The sequence below is a fragment of the Lactuca virosa genome, chromosome 3 (genome assembly GCF_052849685.1).
Source record: "Lactuca virosa cultivar CGN04683 chromosome 3, Lactuca_virosa_CGN04683_v6, whole genome shotgun sequence".
NCBI lineage: Eukaryota > Viridiplantae > Streptophyta > Magnoliopsida > Asterales > Asteraceae > Lactuca > Lactuca virosa.
The window spans coordinates 333959590-333967159 of NC_136428.1; the positions used below are offsets into that span (position 1 = coordinate 333959590).

The 7570-nt window shown below is 30.4% G+C and overlaps 1 long non-coding RNA gene across 1 annotated transcript; it reads right to left on the reverse strand.

The window, feature by feature from the left end:
* Positions 1-5212: 5212 nt before the first annotated feature.
* Positions 5213-7360, reverse strand: LOC145167435 (uncharacterized). The gene is made up of 2 exons (XR_013741129.1): positions 6288-7360; positions 5213-5407 (listed from the first exon to the last, which is right to left on the reverse strand). It is a non-coding gene; the product is annotated as an uncharacterized LOC145167435 (long non-coding RNA).
* Between the last annotated feature and the right edge of the window lie 210 nt (positions 7361-7570).

The following is a 7570-nucleotide window of genomic DNA, read 5'->3' on the forward strand; positions in this document are numbered from 1 at the left end:
CTTATTTATGTATCTTTCAAAGGTGGTTTACTAATGGGATCACCATAGTGGTTTGACTATTTAAAAAGATCATTGAAGGTTTGACAGTTCAATGCTTTCTAATAGATGATATGGATCCCTTACCAACTATAAGTCATTCGCTTGCTCCAGTAATTGGAAGAAATAATAAGGTACTTACATTTATTTGTTTATATTGGCATCTATTTTTCATTTTTTTGGTATAACAATTATCATTTTTTTCTTCTTAGGCCTTGTACTTAGAAAACTTTACCCATTTACAACATTGTACTTCCAAAAATACTTCCAAAAAGTTCTAAAAATTATAGTGTACTTTGAAAAAACTATTCAGCTATGGAAATTAATAGTTCGTGTATACAGTGGACAAAGTGGGGCCTAGAGGAAAACTACAGTTGGCTACTGTTTCAAATGCAAGAAATAGCAACCCACTTTCATTTTTTTTTTGTTTTTATAGCATTATACTTTCTTTTCATCATATTATAGCATTATACTTCAAAAAATCTACCAAATTTTAGCAAATGTCATTCGAATGCAAACCAAAAATGGGTCCTGAACACAGATATAGTGGATGGGTTGATCAATCGATTGTATACAAACAGAACATGGAATACATATCATAAATAGTATGATAGTAACAAATGGTAGTTATCTGATAGTGTGTCTACTTTTAGATGTTTATTACTATTTCAATGCCAAAAAAAAATTTATGTATTGGAAAGGAAATATTAGTACATATATCTTTTTGCTTTCTTTATCAACTAATATCTAATTCATCCATATTTTTCTGTGTTTTTGTATGTTCAAAAGTGTAATCAGTGTAATCGGTTTTTTTTGGCCCATTTTTTTATTATTTTATTTATTAGGTTTTAGGTTAAAAAATGTATGAAGAGACAAGCCCAATCCTTTGTGTTGCAAAGGACGCGTAGAGGTTTTTCAACCCAACGCCTTCTCAAAAACAAACTATTGCGAAAACGAAAGTGATGTGTGTGTGTGCTGCGTCGCACAGTAAGTAGCAAGTAGTCAGAAAATGTTTTTACAAAAAACAAAAAAAAATCCCTTTATCTCTGTTTATGTTTGATTACATGCACATATTTCTTTTACTCTTTATAAGAAGAAAGTGAGTTGATACCACTCAAAGTATTTTGGGATGCTCATAAAACTATCACTATCACTGAACTCAATGAGATTTATAAGTGGATCAGTATTCAATCAGTTTTGAACGAATCCATGTCATGTGAGAGAATGTATTTAACTAATGTATATTTTAATAACTTACTAGATTGTTCAGTTGTACTTTATTTGCTGGGTTGAACCGTTTTTGTTTCTTTAATTGCAAATGTGCTTCTGCTACAGCCTATAGGAAGGATCCAAGGTTATAGTGAAAATGTTGATATGGATTAAACGACATTTATGTTGTAGCAAATGACATTTTTATTGTAGTTTGATGGGTATTTTCTAAATTTGTTTGTGATATTTATTTCATCATAGAAGGTAACTACTTGATAAAAGAAAATTATTCACCGCCCGTTGGAAATAAACGTATCGGCAACACTTGTCCCTCTTCCACAATAAAAAACAAACCTACATGAAACGACATCAGATGACTCTATTTAAGCATTTTTTTTCATGGCTATTTTGGAGCACGAAAGACAACAAGCATATTAGCTCTTGATGTCCAGCACATGAGTTACTTGGAGCAATTTATAAGATAAACTTAGACCAATTACCAACTATCTTTATTTCATTAATTTGTGTTAAAGATATGAAGTAAAGGCAAACTAACTGCTAAAATTTTTCATGATACACAAATTTGTAAGATCAATAGTTTTTTTTTGCTTACTTTTATTTAAAACCTAACTACTTTTTTCACATCGATCTAAAAATTGTGTGTTATTGATGAGGTTCAAAGGCTAATGATAACATGGATGTTCCTACTAATTTTCATATCGTTAAAACATAGAACCCTTTATTTGGAAATTTACTTTCTTTTGGAACATAACATTTTTGTAAAAGAAACATATCGCTGAAAAAAACTATTTTCTGTCGCTGCTTTGCGCGGGTAACGACTAGTATATATATAGGGTGAGGTTCAATAGAGAACCATAATTAACCAAGGAACCAAGGAACCAATCGTGAGCGTCGGAAATCATAACGATCAACGGCCAACGAAATAGATGTACACTTTTACACTGGACGCACACACACCGGATTATACCATAAAATCTACCCTTTACAAAAAAACTCACCACTTTTTTTCTTTTAAAATTTTTTTTAGGCCATGTTTTTTATCAAAAAAGAAAAACCGAGTATACCGTTGTTCACGATTTTTCGTCCTCTTTCCATAGAGATCCATGATGATATATAAAAAAACGAACTTTTTTTTCGAAAAAAACTCACTTCATTTTCTTTGATGAAAAAAATTAAGATCTATTTTTTATAGAAAAAAATTTAATAAATATATCAAAATTCATATTTTTTGTACTTTTTAAACATAGATTCATATTCATGTTAAAAAAAATAATCAAATAAATAAATAAAATAATATTTCAGTTCAAATTCACATTGTGAACCTGTTCAGATTCATATTATAAACATGTTCAGATTCATATTGTGAACCTCCTCAGATTCACAGTGTGCATAATAATAAGTCAGATTCACAGTGTGAATCTGAACTGATCGGAGCTTTTTCACATTGTGAATGTTAAAATTTAAAATATTTACAGTTTAGATTCACAGTGTGAATCTACACTGATCGAGTTTTTTTTTTTTTTTTTTAAACCTTCTTAGATTCACAGTGTGCATAATAGTAATTCAGATTCACAATGTGAATCTGAACTGTTCGAGATTTTTCATATTGTGAATGTTAAAAATTAAAATATTTACAGTTTAGATTCACAGTGTGAATCTACACTGTTCGAGGTTTTTTTTTTTTTTTTTAAAATCGGTGTTGATGTTAAAAATTAATATTTTTGGTATAATTAGTTTTTTTTTAAAATAAACTTAAATATTGAAAAAACTAAGAAAATTAAGTGGGTTTTTTTCGAAAAAAAAAATCGTTTTTTATATATTATCATGGATCTCTATGGAAAGAAGACGAAAAATCTTGAACAACGGTATATTCGGTTTTTTTTTTCGATAAAAAACTTGACCTAAAAAAAATTTTAAATGAAAAAAAAGAAGTGAGTTTTGTTATAATCCGGTACATGACCATTATAAAATTTTACAACATTTCCTTTTGCCGTTGATCGCTTTAAATTCCGACATTTTGGATTGGTTCCTTGGTTCCTTGATTAATAATGGTTCTCTATTGAACTTTTCCCTATATATATATATATATATATATATATATATATATATATATATATATATATATATATATATATATATATATATATAGAGAGAGAGAGAGAGAAAGTTAGGTTTAAATATTTTTACTATCTATTATTGTGTGCATTTAGGATTGATTCTGGACCAATCATTTTAATTATTTTAAGAAAGTAATTAATGCATATTAAATGGTGAAAATCTAATTAACATTTATTATATCTTCGACATGTAATATACATTAATTGTTTTCTTAAAATAACTAAAATGATTGGTACACAATCATTCCTACATGCACACAATACATAGTTAGAATAAAATAACCTAACCATATATATATATATATATATATATATATATATATATATATACACTTCAAATAACATCAAAATACGTATTTCTACTTCTAAAAATATAAAATACGTAAAATATGTAATATCTAAAATCATTATCTCTATATACATATCCCTTCTCCATCTCTCAATATTCAAAAACACCACCACCGACTACCAACAACCAACCACCACCATCCGCCTACTAACCACCATCCCATTAAACAACAAAATCAATTCTCCAAACCATAATCATCACTACCATAAACAATTTCAATCCATCTTCCACCCATCCGCAAACTATCAAAACTAACTTTATTTTCTCCGTGGGAACGTTTCCGTTTGACCATGAATTTTGCTTAATACCCAACTCTCGTTCTCGTTTGTTTTTGTCCACCGCCATTAATTTCATTCATTCACCCATCATCAACAGCTTTAGAAACCGGTGCGAAACCGTTTTCCAACTTATTTTCTCAATCAATCGAAACTCAAGTCAAGCGAAACTCACATAAACTGTGATTGAAAATCCATTCAAGCTCCAATTTCAAAGTCAAACAATCAAATTTTGACCAAAACGAAAGCACCCAGTTTCGTTGATAACCAAATAAAAAACATCACAGACCATCGAAAAACAACGAATCTTCACCCATCACATCAACAAGACAAAATTCTATCGAATTGAAAGAGCATCCATTTCTACAATCGAAATTTAATTCTTCAAAGAATCAAATTCAAAAATCCATTATCAAGTGTCAATAAAATCCAATTTCAAAAAACACCAATATTCATCTTCTCTTTGAATCGAAATACCAAACATAGAAACCATAGAAAACAAAATCCGTTCGAATATCACACTAATTCCAAAAGCCTCCATCTATTCAAAAACAAAATCAGATAACACATTTGACGATTAATCCACTTGAGCCCTCACCAGAAAAATTATCATCATCGAAAACATCATATAGAAATCACTACAGACTCAAGATACTCAACGAAATTTAACAAACATCAATAAATCATTAGCATAAGCGAATTTTAGATTAAAACTTCAAGTCCAGAGAAACAAAATCAAAAATCTAGAGAAAGCAAGTGAAGAACACCAAGAAAACCCTAAAAACACCGCCACTCCGTATGAATCTAGCTTGAGCAAAGATCGAATGAAGATAATAAGATATAATTTCAATCGATATATAAATACGGAATAATTTTCAGATCCAACAAGAGAATTAAGAACAATCAATGATAGGTGCATGATTTTAAAGAAGACTGAGCTGATAAACAGTAGCATGAAACTTTATTCTCTTTCCACAATTAATTTGGCAATTAATAAACAATAAACTAAGCATAATAAATGTACCAAATCATAGTGGAGATCAGGATGGATTATGATAGAATGTGGGAATGGTGATGGATGGAGAAGGGTTATGTCAAGGGGATGAAGGCGGGTGAATGGTCTTGAGAAGACCAAAGGGAAATTACCAAAATGCCCTCATGTGCAAGGCACATGGGGCAAGCTAACGGCTACATCTACAGATGACTTTATGGCTAATGAATATAGATGCATATATTATTATATATTGTAGCACTTACATACCAAAACATGTTTTCATTTTTCTAAGGAAATATCCGCTTCAAGAAACACCATATATCTTTATAAATTCGTTACATCTTCTATTAACTAATATATAACAAATATTTTACATGTTAGCTGTTAATTGAGCTTGCTTCAGTACCTGAAAATACATTTCATACATACACATAACTTGAGTTACAAAGCTCATACACATCCAACGAATTATTAAGCTCAATGAGTAGTATCTTTTTCATGCAAAGTAGTTCTAATAATTTTAGCATATAAAATGTCATTCGTGTAAATCACAAATTGGTTAGATAATGATTCAATTATTTTTCTTGCAAGCTTTTAATTTTAGTTAACAAATAAGTCATCCAACTTTACCTTTTTGGGTAATGAAATATGTCTTTTCATGTATATGATTGGTCACTATCATTATAATTGTACACCTTAGCTTCTTAAAGTCAGTATTACTAAGTAAAATGTGCATTTTATTAACATTGTACCTTGGACTTTCATTTCTTACTTTTAGGATTTTAATCTTTATTCTCTCCCTAAAACTAACAACTTTACTTATGGCTTCCAAAACATATTCTCAATTAAACAATCATATTTACCAAACTCGATCTCCCTCTCCTACAAGAGATTTTGGTCTTAAAATTATTTATAACAATTACTTCAAAACAAAAGCATACACGCAAATGATTCATGCTACATGGTTCATGGTATGAAGCATATACAAAATACAAATAAAAAGTTTCTATAACATAAGTTTTATGAGTGTTTCAATTTTTCAACTTAACTCATAGTTTTTATCTTTTATAGTAGTAAAATGCCTTCTTCTTATCCTTGGAGATGATGCTATACATGTGACAAATTTGTGACATTTTTATGCAAATTAGTAAGTACTACCATATGTTAATAGAAATGTTTAAGGGTGAGGAATTCAACAGTAATCTTTAAGTAAACATGTATGGTAGAAAAGAAAAGACTAAGATATAAAACTTAAAAGAATATTAAGGTTCAGAGTATATATGGACCTGATTCATACAACATGGACATCTGCATCAGTCCATCAAACCCCTATGTTTCTCCAAAATCTCCTTCATAGCTTCAGTATATGCAGCCTCTTCTTTATCATCAAAACCATCTTCACTATTCAAAAGACCATCAATTTCACCATCTAGATTTTTCGACTCCATTAGAGCACAAAATATCCCCTTCATCATGTACCCAGAAACTGGCAAGTTCAAAACAGGAATGTAACACTTACTCACCATATTAGGAATCCCTACAAGCTCTTTCCTAGGTTCCAAAGGTGGATGTAACCACCATTGCTTCACCTCACTGAGTTTTTCCCCATTCAGAGAAAACCTCCCTCTTCTCCCTGAATCAGTAATGGAAACACCTTCCAGCATTGGTAGATTATCAAGAAGGTGCAAAAACATAATATACCACGCCATCACATCCTCCATACACCAAATCGAAATGGCAAATTTCTTCTTAATCAAATCACTGGTTAACTCGACGTCTTCTTCTTCATCCCCATTCCCATTGAGATAGAATCCATCCTTATCACAAATTGAATTCGGTGACAGAAATATAAACGATACAATTTTTTACCGAACTTAACCTTCCATTTGAACAAACAACGATTATCAATAGCTCTGTGACCGACAGATGGAAGTTCGATATATAAGGACTTCACCCCTTTAAACTTGTTCAAAAACCCTTTTGCAGATAGAAAGGACTCACCAAAAAACGAAGAAACTTCTGTCGGACGCGGCCTACTTGGGGCGACATCACTGATTGTGTTCTTATCGGGAATGTTAGGGTCTATCATAGAAGAAGCGAAGGAAATGGCATCGACTTGAAGTACAATCGAGGATAATTGTTTGGAAACGAGATAGCAAAAGCAAAGGGCTTTCAAATCGATTAATTTGTTTACAATTTGGAGGATGATTTCGTCAGGCAAGCGACTAAATGGAGAAGAAGCATCTGCATCTTCTTCGGGGGATTTCAATATTCTTCATTGTTCAGAATAGTGATCAATGGTTACTGAAACCCTAATCGTCCTCCGTCTTCCATTTCAAGTACTAGTTTTTGTATAGGAAAGAGTTTTGATATTTGAAGTTTATCCAATTTTATAGATTTTGTATTTGTGATATTTTTTGTTTTTAAAATTTCATAACTTTTATTTTTTGTTTTTGTTTTGCTTTTCTGTACGTTTCCAAGTTATTATAAAATGATGAAATCAATTTTATAAAAAGGAATCTTTAAGTTTATATATTTTTCATGTTTTTTTTTATCTAAGTATGGATTT